This window comes from Apodemus sylvaticus, chromosome 9 (genome assembly GCF_947179515.1).
Source record: "Apodemus sylvaticus chromosome 9, mApoSyl1.1, whole genome shotgun sequence".
In the NCBI taxonomy this organism is placed as follows: Eukaryota; Metazoa; Chordata; class Mammalia; order Rodentia; family Muridae; genus Apodemus; species Apodemus sylvaticus.
In genome coordinates this window covers 65,498,368-65,510,573 of record NC_067480.1, presented here as the reverse complement: position 1 = coordinate 65,510,573, position 12,206 = coordinate 65,498,368, and the positions used below count along the sequence as shown (strand labels likewise).

General features: G+C 37.7%; 1 protein-coding gene across 1 annotated transcript in view; it reads left to right on the top strand.

Moving 5' to 3' along the window:
* Gls (glutaminase) overlaps nt 1-12,206 on the top strand; it is a 71,008-nt gene that overhangs the window by 50,545 nt on the left and 8,257 nt on the right. The window lies entirely within an intron of this gene.

Sequence of the window (12,206 nt, the reverse complement as noted above, 5' to 3'; positions counted from 1 at the left end):
TTCATGTTATATTTATAATAGTGTATGTTTACTTAAGCTAAAGATTTATTTCTTAACCCATTGAAAGCAAAGGGAAAAGAAAAAATGTTGCTTGGACAGTGTAATCATTCATGGGAGGGAGGGGAGAGTGGAGTGGGGAGGAGGAGAGAGAGGGAGAGAGAGAGAGAGAGATTAAGATTTACTAATTCTGAAAATTACCACCTGTTTCCATGTAGTCTGGTAGATATGATTTATTGAATCACTATGTTCCTGCTTTAGTGTTTGCCATACAGAATTAGACGTTTTGCTAGACCAACATTAGCAAAGCCTGTTCCTATTAATATTGACGTTAAAGATTTGTGGTTTGTCTTGTTGCTGTTCTTACTGAATGCCAGTACTCTTGGCCCAGAGAGTAACTAAAAGAAATACTAAGTGCTCCTCTCAGCTTGAACAGTCCGCCTTATGGAATGGTTTTATTTAGTTGACTGCAAATTTGAGTTAGGAGAATTTGCTTTATTACCTACTTTTTAAGAGTCTTGATTTGCCTCCTAAATGACCTTAAGTTGAAGGATGACATTTTGAAAGTTATGATTAGTTTACTTACATGTGACTCTACACTCTCCATCCCAACCCCCAGTTTTCCACTACCTTCTATGTGCACTGTGTAAGGAAACCAAAGCTACTTGAAGGTGCAGGGTAAAGGTTGACTACCGTGCATCATGGCCTTACAGCCAAGAGTTTAAGATTTATTTGGAACATGCACACCCCACACAGACAGACCATTTTCTGACATGGCAGTTCTCTGCTAAGGGCAATCATGTATGAAATGATTCATGTTCATTTCAAGTTGCAGCAGTTTCAAAAATTGTATCTTCTACTCTCCAGAAATGTAAGAAATTTAATTGTATTATGGGAAGTTCTTTTTCTTTCTGGATCTAGTAGTTTACTAAATGTGAATACTGCAAACTGTCACACATGAAGAAATTTGAAAAGCTGTCGTAAAATAGAAATGCCAAATTTTGATGTTTCTTAACATTTTTAATTAATGAAAAAGTACTTTTAAAAACAAAGACTGATCATAAATCTTTTAAGTAATTGGGTTTCTACAGGTGTCAAACCTTCTTTTCCATTTATATTTTGTGTACAGATGGAGGAGAAACAGATTTAAGAAATATTTACCATTTCTGTTTTCTATATTTTCTTTGTATCTTAATGCTTTTAAGTTGTGATTAATAGATTTTTTAAATGTTCATATGTCATGTTTATAAAACATAACTTTGTTTAAAACTTCAGTAATGGCTTGGCTTTCTAGCTCATTACCATTAATTAAAATAAGCAGAAATAGTGTATTGCTTTTAAAGACTTAATTTTGTAATTATATCTAATGGCAAATTACACTGCTTAAATTTTTAAAAATTTAAAAAAAATTAAAAATTTTTTTAACTTTGAAAGTTCATAGTAAGGGATTTGTGGTGTGACTTAATGGTGAAGTGGGCGTGAAGCCATAGGTTAAATCCTTGTGTCTGCTAATTTTGACATTTATCCCATGAGTTTGTTGAAACAATTCTGCAGTGAGATGGCTCTTAAGAGTACCTAGTGATTTTGCCTGGAATCTGGAGCTGGTTCCAAATACCCACTGGCAACTCAATTAATCCACCTTATCTCCAATTCCAGGGGTGATCCAGTGTCCTCCTGGGCTTCACGGTTCCTACATGTACCTGGTACAAATTAACTCACCCACACATAAATGTACACAAGAATTATTTTTATAGTATTAATATTAACTTGCTGAAATGCTTTTACTTCTAATAACCAGATTATTAAAGTTGACTGTTTTGAAAGGCTTGTTAGCCTCTGAAAGGAAAAATTCTTACCTGAAATAGTCTTTATTTTTATATCAGATTTCTGATTTTTGTTTCTATAGTGAAATTCTTCTCTGCCCTGAAGTAATACTTGAGACTAATTACATTTGTACTCTTTAAACAACTGAAGGGTTTTCTTCCTTTCTATTAAAAAAATCAGAGGAGTATGACAATCTGTGATGTCCTTTGGTTTACTCTGATCTTGTGCTGTTTTGATTTGTTTAGAAAGACTAAAATGTTGAACATAATCTTTAAGGCTTCTTGGCATAAGCTCCCGATTGCAGGTCTTCTCTTTGTATCCTGCTTCCTCCTTAATGTTTACAGTTGCTTGTGATGATGGTCTGTTGAATATTAAGTATTTTGTTTGCATAGACTTTATGGACAAACATAATTAGTGGTGGTGCAACTGAAGTTAGTTGATTGTAGCATCAACATTTATTAGAACTATTTAATTGTATTCTTTGTTAAGTAATAGTGCTGCAGTTAATAAAAACTGGTCAGGTTAGAGGTGAGTGTCATAATTACACCCTAGTTCTAAAAATAAAAATATTACCCTGGAACCTTTGAAAGAAAAGCAAGTGTAGAAGAAGCATGACTAAAAATAAATGTTGCACCACTGACTTTAAAAAAACAAATTGCTTTGGAGTTAAATATAAATAAGATTCAAAAATGTACAAAAGGTTATTCAAAGTAGCATTGGCAGAAGCAAATGGTTGCTTTTCTTTGGGTGTTAGATTTTTCCCAAGAATACATAAAATAACAAACTGCAGCACATTTTTATTTGAATTGCTGCAACAAAATTCCTGATTTATTTGTCTCTAGTGCATATTGTCTGACATAAACGTCTTCATTTTATGGTCTGGAATTTTAATTTTTTTATGAGGAAAAATGTTACTCATTTTCTAAGGACTTTATTGACTTGTAAGATGTGAGTTACTTACCATCCAAAAGGTATTATTCTGGAAGATGGGTAGCATGGTGCTGAGCATGTGCTCACCCTGGGCTCAGCCCCAGCACCAAGGGAGTTTAAAGGAGGGAAATGTCTCAGCTGAAACTTGCTGGGTTGACTCTTTTTTCCCTGCCAGATTACAGGTATGCAAACCTCAGCTTTTAAGAAACAGCTATACTTCTAAATTCGGCTTGTCAGCATACCAAAATTAGAAAGCTGGAATATGTGTGGAATAGACAAGTGTAAATAATGATTGAATTATTCCATTGTAAAATTATAATCATGATCTTCTGTCTCTTGTTAAAGTTCTCTTAGGTTGTAGTTTACAATTATGTCTTAAGTGTTTCATATCTGTCCATTCAGTCATTACTGTGCAGTATCATGTATGGGGGCAAAATAAAACTTCAAGTCTTAAACTTTCTTTCCTTAAGTGAGATTAATAATGTATAAAACCATGACATTCATAATTAATTGAATTCTATGGGTAGTCTATTCTTTTTCCTTATCACTCAAAAATCCTGACTGACAAGCCCAACATGTATTATCTTTTTTTCTGTCAAGTTCCTTGTCAGTGTGTCCACTATAACTTGTTCTGATTTTGGTATTAATTTTTGAGGGTGAGGGGTTGCAGGAGGTTGTAGGTAGGTAGCTAGGTAGATAGGTAGCTAGCTAGCTTGGTAGGTAGGTAGGTTGGTTGAGTGCATTCAAAAGTAATTAAGTAGTTCACTCCTCTTAGGAAGTTCTTTCCTCTTTGTGAGTATATAAAAAAAAGGTGGGTTCTGGGTTTCTAATTCAATGCTCTCATTTTATATAGCTTCCAGAAGGTTCTTAGTTCTTTATCAGTAACGAATTTTATTTTCTTTTATATTTTCTCCTCTTCTGGTACTACAAATACATGCTCACGTATATACAAACATATATAATCCATTTTTTCCTGCTGATGTCCAAAATTATATTTTCCTATATATAATTTAAAAAGTATAGCTTTTTAAAGCTTTTTCTGTCAAGAACTAAGATGAGAAAGGGTTATTATTACTCTTAGCATTTCACTAGTTTTTATTTAAATAGCATGTATTTAATAAAATCTGTTTAACTATTTTAATTTGATGGAGTAATTTCAGATTGTATAACCTTGTTATTCATAGTGTATTGCCTATTTTTTGATTCATTGAGCCATTATCTCTTTATTTTGAAAACATTTAGTTTTTTTTAATGTTTGTGTTTTGTTGCATGTATGTCTTTACCACATGTGTGCCTGATGCATGCAGAAGTCAGAAGAGAGCATTGGATCTCCTCAAACTAGAGTAGGCACAGTTGTGAGCCACCATGTTGGTGCTGGGGAATCAAACCCGTGACCTATGCAAGAACAAGACACACTCTTACTCACCCATAAGCCTTCTTTCCAGTCCCTAGTATTTATCATGTCTTATCTATGATTGATTTAGTATGGAAAAACAAACACGTGTCTGGTTTATCTTTTATAATGTGATCAACAATTCCAACCATTTTCTCACAAAAAGTGTGGATACTCTGCTATATGTATATACTACATTTTCCTTACCCATTTATCAGAAAGGACCTAGGTAGACCTCTTGTAAACAAGGCTGCAGTAGAATGTAAATGTCTAGATCTTCTGTCATAGATATTTCTCAGAATAGTTTGGGAAACGTTTATCTAGGGTCCTTAAGGATTTATATTTTATTCAAACTGCAATGTGAACCTTGACAGCTTTTAAGAATGATTTGGTTCAGTTTTTAAACACTGGAGAATGTAGTAGAGGGAGAATAAAAATTCAGATGGTGAACTTGAGATATGTGCTAGGATAAGCTTAGCATTCAGTAGGTATGAAAAATGTGACATCAAGTTGATTGCCATTAGGTTAGGAAAAGCAATAGGACTAAAGCCCTGGACATTTTTATTGTTACTTGGGTAACCTAGCCCTGCCTCCTATTTCTAAAGAATTTCTTTGAAATGTAAAGTCCCAGAACTCTTCACTGCTGATGAAAATTATCCTGTCAAGAATTAGAGGTTGGAGTGGACCCTAGAGAGGCAGTAATCAATATGGGGTTCATGGGAAGAGCTGGATCGCCCGGGTCAGTGGAAGATTAGCCTTGATTGGGGAAAGCACCTCCAATGAAATAGACAAGGACAGATTTGTAGACATGGTTGGGTTTAGAAATATAGTCACTTTTTTTCTCCTGGAGGAAAGTGGGTGCTTTCTGTTGAGAATAAATAATGAGCTTGGAAGTAAGCTTCAAGGTTTTAGAATATAGAGGGTTTATTACAGAGAAGAGGGGGCGGGAGACTTGGCAGTGCCCCTCTTACAGAAGAGAAGAGTGGGAAGCAGTAGCGTGACAATCTGCCATGCTTACTATATGGGACTTATATTGAATTTGGATTTAGCAGAAGATTGGAAAGCAAAGGGTTTTACAGTTTTTTAGCAGGCTTTGGAAGCTAGTTCAGATTCTTTCCACATAGAAGACATGTTTGAGATGCTTTTAGATTGTCCTGCTTGCCCTTTTTAGAAAGTGCTCCTTGAACTTTGCATAGATTCATTATGTACTCACAAGCGAGCTATGTATATAGAGTAGATTCTGTGCCATGCCTGATCTCTTTACTTTCAGAATAAAAACATTGTTAGAAGAGTACAAATGCTAGGTAGCATGGTGGTGCAGTTCTGTAGTCCCAGCACCCAGAAGGCAGAGGCAAGAAAATACACTGTAAATGCTAAAATAAGGATAGTTACGAGGTGATAATAAAGCCTGTGACAGATGTTGGACGATGTTTGTGTGCACACATATCTAAACCTTATTTTTGAAGGTAGTAAACCATCTATCCAGAAGCTTTCTAAACATGTAAGACTTGCCACTGTAACGTGAATAATGATCCGATTGGAGTGGCTATTAAAATGCCTTACAAAACCATTAGGGAACCGCAGTCACATCTCTGTATGTGATCCATAAAGTACACACCGAGCTTTTCACAAAATTGTGAAGCAGATATGGCTTACCGTAGACCGGTGAGAATTAGGATCACCCCATGTTGAGACAATTAGTGTATGTTGTGATTACAGTTACTAGAAAATTCATGACCAATCTGTCAATGTAATGGGCATTCTAAGAGAGAATCTGATTCTGAATTACAGGTATAATTTACCTGTAAACATCTGTCACAGGCTTTATTATCACCTCAGCATGAATAGAACCCCATCCCTTTTTTAGGACCTTGTTTGTGTTTAATTTTAGTTTACACAAGACAAGGCCTTTGTTGCCATCTTGGATTTCAAGGGCCCTGATTGTGTTTTCTTTGAAGTAACATATAAATATTTGGTAACCAGATTCTTCTTTCTGTTTACCATAACTCTTGAGTGTTTTGATTCTTTAGAGGTTTGATAAGCTTGTTCTTTTTTTCTGGTTATAATACAAACTAAGCTGACAGCACTTTACCATCTTACAAGTGTGGTGCCTTGTCCTCTGTAACACCTACATTGCCCATCTTCATAAAGCTTTTCAATCACCTGTTTGAATGGAAATGTTGCAAGATGTTTCCTATCCATTCACATTGAGGCAGTGAGAGGCCATTGATTAGAGGAGAGAGAGGAGGAGGAGGAGCTAAGAGAAGTACAGGGTGGAGAGAGGTTGGGTGGACCCAGTGAGTGGAGCAGAGGAGGAGATACTGATATCCAGATGGCGTCCAGATGTATTTCTGGTGTTTTGCAGAGGTTAGAAATATTGGGATAATACTTTATCATTGTAAATTGGCATGAATTTCTTATACATAAATATATTTAGTAACTATTCAAGTTTAAGAGTCATGCTTTACCGGATACATGGAAGGAGTGGGTGCTGGGCAGAAGCGTGGGACTACCATTTAACACTACGTGGAGAGTGGATGAAAGCTGTTGTCAGGGCAATGCAGATACTCGGCCCACATGAAAAGTGCAATTTTGCTCCTCAGCAGTAGGCTGGCTTTGCCCATGGTAATGTCTGCTTTCTGTTTACTGCCTCTTTGCTAGAAGTGCAGTATCCCAGAACAGAGTGATGTTGTTGGCTGCTTATGTAACCCAGAATAAAAGGGGCATGCTGCTGCATGCCCTGACTCTTCCAGGCCAGCCCATGGCATTGGCAGGGGCAGAAGATCCACTGAGGCAAGCTGTTTGTTGCTAATGGTTCTTAGATTGACCTAGAACTCACATTTCACTTTTTAAGAAAATTAAATGCAAAGCACAAAGCATTTGGTTTTGGTTTTGCTATATCAAACTGAATTCCTCCCTTATTTCTACACCATTAAACAAATTGACACTAATAAAAATTAGTATCTCCAACTTGCTATCAAAGCATGTTTCCATCTTAGTATTCCAGTTTTTTCTTAGGAGATCTCGTGGCCTGATAGAGGTCCCTGGCATCAGACACTCCTGTGGGCCACTTGCCAGCTCTGTTACCCGGCTTGTCACTTATATGCCTAGCTGTCAGAAGGAAGACTTAAGAGTCTTTAATTCAGCCAAGGAGAGGAGGTACCCCTCCCCCCCTTTTTTTAATGACATAATCTTATTTTTTTCTTATTTTTGTTTTTTGTTTGTTTAATGAGACTTCTTAGATGATATATTCCTGAGAAATTTTAACTGGCTTGCTTAACAGATTTTATTTTTGAGCTAAATGAAGAATAGAATGCCCATTTTTCACCGTGTATTTTAAAGTGACATTCCCATAGAGTAGGAATTTGGTATTAAAGTTGACTATTTGATTTCTCTGCAGAAATGACCATAGGAGGAACTTATTGTGTCTGTGGCAGGAAAAATGTAAATATGATAATGAAATTACTCCCATTACTCATCCTATAAAAGATTGTCTCTAATCCTCTGATCTGACCAATCAGATCAATTTGCATTAGCTCTGTCTATATATAGTACTTGAATAGCTTAGTCAAGTAAGTCACTGGAAAGCTTATGAGCAGGCGTCCTCTCACTCAGCCTGCTTAACCGTACAGTGCTATAAAACCGTTCTGCATCACAGCTGATATTCACATGTCTCATGAAGGACAGATGTCTGCGCACAACACTCAACACATAATATTTTATATCTTTAATGGCAAGGCATTTGTTTCCATATATTGTCAATTTGAAACTGTTCCTTTAGCCACATTAGAGTGGCGTGTGGTGTGGTTTGTGTGTGTGTGTGTGTGTGTGTGTTTTAACCTGAAAGGAAGAAAGGTTTTGAAGGAAGTCCAAGCACTTATATTTTCATTTAATACTCAAAAGTCCTTTCTTGATTCAGCGTAGGAGAGGAAGGGTGTGCTTTATTTCGTTGGTTGGTTGGTTGGTTGGTTGGTTGGCTGGTTGGTTTGTTGTTGTTTATTTGTTTTTGTAATGACATAATCTCAATATTTTGTTTTAGCTGGTAGTTTTCTGGTGGTTTTTTTGTTTGTTTTTTTTTTAGTAAGGCTTCTTAGATTATACGTTACTGAGAAATGTTGAGTGAGACTTCTAAAAACAAAATAGGATCTGCAGTCATGATGGTTTATTTAACAGGTGAAGTATCCATTCCGTGCAACCGATACTTCAGGGAGCAGAAATGGAGAACAGGCCGGTCAGACAGGGCAGCTTTTCAGTTACCTACTTAAGTTTTAAATTAAATCCATTGTAATAGAGCTTTGTGAGTTTATGTGGAGACAAACTAAGGAAAAGAAATCACAGGACCCAGTTTCCAGCTGGTAATAGAGGTGGAAAACATGGTTGGGATAAAAGTGAAACCAGTGATCCAGGTCCCTCCAGCTCTCACCCAGGATTTAGCAAAGTTCCCTTAGGAATTAGAAGTCAGTTGTTCAATTTCCTTCTGACCTTTGGTTATGAGTATGATGTCTGTCAAGGCTTAGAATCACTGTGGTTAAGTACAGACTGAGAATGCAGATACCCCAGTTCTGTGCCTGGTCACTAATTGGTGTCATGTAACCTTAACCAAGGCTCTTAATCTCAGCAGCAATTAATAAATACAACATAGCCATCTACATATTTTATATCTGATCTGTCAAAGATTCAAAAATAACTAAATGTTGAATTTCTCATAATTAACCTGCTCATCCATACTTACATGTGCAGTTAGCAGGGTGTCTGGGAAACAAGTCACAGTTGAGCTTGTAAAGTTCAAAGTAAGATGTTGAATATGTCATGATGTGAGATTTCTGTCATATTTTAGAAGAATAAGCTTAATATACACATACAATACAATTGTAGCTATTGCAGGAAAAGTAAGGTTTTGGCATGCCAAGCCAGGTGAACTATGACATTTTTGTCCTATGGTTGGCATGACTGTACAAATAAACTAAGATAACAGTGTCTGGTTCTGGCAAGTTCTGACATGATTTGATAGAACTAGAAAATATGTAAGACAAGGGAACTCTCAGCTGTTTTTTTTTTTTTTTTTTTTGATTTACATTTCAAATGTTATTCCCCTTTCCTGGTTTTCCCTCTGCAAACCCCCTATCCTGTCCCCAACTTACCCTACATCTATGAGGGTGCTCACCTACCCAGTCCTGCCTCACAGCCCTAGCATTCCTCTACACTAGGGCAGCAAGCCTTCACAGGAGCAAGGGCCTCCCCTTCCATTGATACCAGACAAGACCCCTTCAGCTCCTTCAGTCCTTCCCCTAACTCCTCCATTGGAGTCCCAGCACTCAGTCCAATAGTTGGCTGTGTTGGTCAGGAGCTGGTCGAGCCTGTCAGGAGACAGCTGTGTCAGGCTCCTGTCAGCAATCACTTCTTATCAGCAGTAGTGTCTGGGTTTGGTGTCTGCATGTGGAATAGATCCCCAGTGAAAATTGTTATTGTTTTTAATAGCTGAGTAGTACTCCATTGTGTAAATATACCACATTTTCTGTATCCATTCCTCTGTTGAGGGACACCTGGGTTCTTTCCAGCTTCTGGCTATTATAAATAAGGCTGCTATGAACATAGTGGAGCATGTGTCCTTATTACATGTTGGAGCATCTTCTGGGTATATGCTCAGGAGTGGTATAGCTGGGTCCTTAGGTAATACTGTGTCCACGTTCTCTATTAAGTTTTGATGGATACATGCCCCAGTGGAATTTTTCACTGTGGGAAGGTATATATTAAACATTAGAACCTTCAATTTGCAGAGCTCCTGTCTCTGTAGTGTTTGGTCTCTGTTTCTGTGTTTCTAAGGAATCAGCAGGTTTTATACCTCTGGCTTTTATTGTTACCCCACTATTTATTTGCTGGATCTCTGGTGTCAAGAGAAGAGTTAGGGTCGGGTAGAGGGCATATACTTAGAAGCAGAGGTTGAGAGGAGGGGTTGGGGTTTTCAGGGAGGGGGGAAACCGGGAAAGGTTTAGCATTTGAAATGTAAATGATTATATTCAATTAAAAAAAAAGGACTGTTAGCAGGCCCACATCCTTTGCAAGGTTGGTGCAGCAGTGCCTGGGAAATGTGTCCCTTTCCTTCATCAACATTACCATGTCCCTTCCAGGGGACATTTCAGTTTCACTGGACAGAACAGGAAACCTCAGTAAATGTGATACTCCTCTTTTGAAGTTCTTAGTTTCATTTTATTTCTTGGTACCTAAAGCTCATTACTTAATTTATATAAACTAACTTGTAGGTGGTATAGGATATGGGCAGCACATCCATATAATCCCAGGGTCCTACAGGTTGAGTGGCAGCTCTGAGTTCAAAGCCAGCCAGGGCTTTAAACAGGGAAAGTATGTCTGAAATAAAGAGGAATTTGTGATATATTGTTAAATGATAACCAGGCATCTGATAACTTCTAGAGCCTTCTGTCGTGGAGAGAGACACTTTGTGATTAAAATTTTTCCACTGGTTTGAACCAAATTCAGGCCTTTTGTTTTCAGTGCGAATAATAATAAACTTACATGGTTAGTTCCCCTTTAGTAATTTTTGTTAAATTAATGTCCCTCCTTTTTATCAAAAAGCTAGCTGAGGTGCTCATTGCTTTCTCATTTAATTTCAGTTTGTTTTTATCTCTGAACTGGAACATGCTTGAGCTTTGTTAGTAAAACTTAAATAGGCTAGTTATAAGATAAGCCTTTCCTAGACCTTACAAAAAAATTTCAGTATTTTTTTTTCATTTGTTAATGATTAAGTGACTAGGCAAGGAACACAAACTCTTCAAAGATGTGTGGTCTAAATTTGGGATTTTAAAAGGCAGAACATCTTCCTCAAATGTGCAAGGCCCTAAATTCAGTCCTCCAGTACTGGGAGAAAAAAACAAAACAGAACACAGGCTGGTAGTACATATATATGGTAACTAAAACAGATAAGGATTTTGACTGCTTAGAAAAAGTTAACATTTTAGCACTAAGGGTATATGGTGTGTGGGTATATGCACATCAGAATCTGCAGGTTTCTTCTGTGATGGGGGAGGTAAGATACAACGTGAACTTATGTGGTGGTGCGTACGAAGGCATATATAGGAGATTACTTCCAGTCACATACTGTATTAGTGTTCACAGAGGGGTACTTAGGACATCTCATTGAGATCTGGATAGAGGGGCCATACTTTGACAAACCGTGCACTGTAGCTGAGGAGCAGAATTTTTATTCAGGGTATAGAGAACGGCATCTTATGATGAGTCCTGGTACATGCTATGGCGGGGCAGGTGGGCCTGAATGGGTTAAGTAAGGAGAATAGAGACACCTAGACAAGCAGGCACAGAATCAAGGGCTCAGTGAGTGAGACCAACTTTGTTGTATCAAAATCAGTAAAGAAAAACAGATTAGCAAAACTGAAGAACCCTAAATGCTGGGTAAAAACCTGAGGCAGTGAAAGCGTTGAATGCTTGATTCTGTGTGAGAAAATGCTCACTTATTCAGTATTAATGTAACAGATACACAGTGGCCACAGATTACAGTCAGGAAAGAAAACACAGGATTTCCACTCCTTAATGGGACAAAGATGATAAATAAGCTGGGGCCAGATAATAGTTTCCCTTGGAAGAAAAAGAGAGAAAGAGGGGAGGAAAGGCAGCATCTGAGCCTGTAGTCGCCGACCTGGTGAGGAGAAGGGGTTACCTCACTGGGGGAGAAGCCTTCCTGGGAGAAGCGGATGCTTTGAATGCAAAGTGAGCAAATGCTTCTTGGTGGGGTAAGAGTGGATAGGGAATGACATGCAGAGTGACCAAGGACTGAATTCTTTAAGTATCGTGGAAAGTACCAAAAAATATCCTGCCATTTCAGTTTCCCCTGGCAGCAGAGTTAAACAGGCTGTCACAGTCCTCCACTTCAGATAAGGCTGTGACCTAGATAAGCTATGGCAGTAGTGATTGATGGTCCAAAGTGGTGGCTTTGTGAATGTTTGGGGAGATTAATAGCGTATGCTAGATGTGGGTTACCTGAGGCTCCAGCAGGTACACTATGTAGAACACTTAGGTGGGAGGGGCAGCT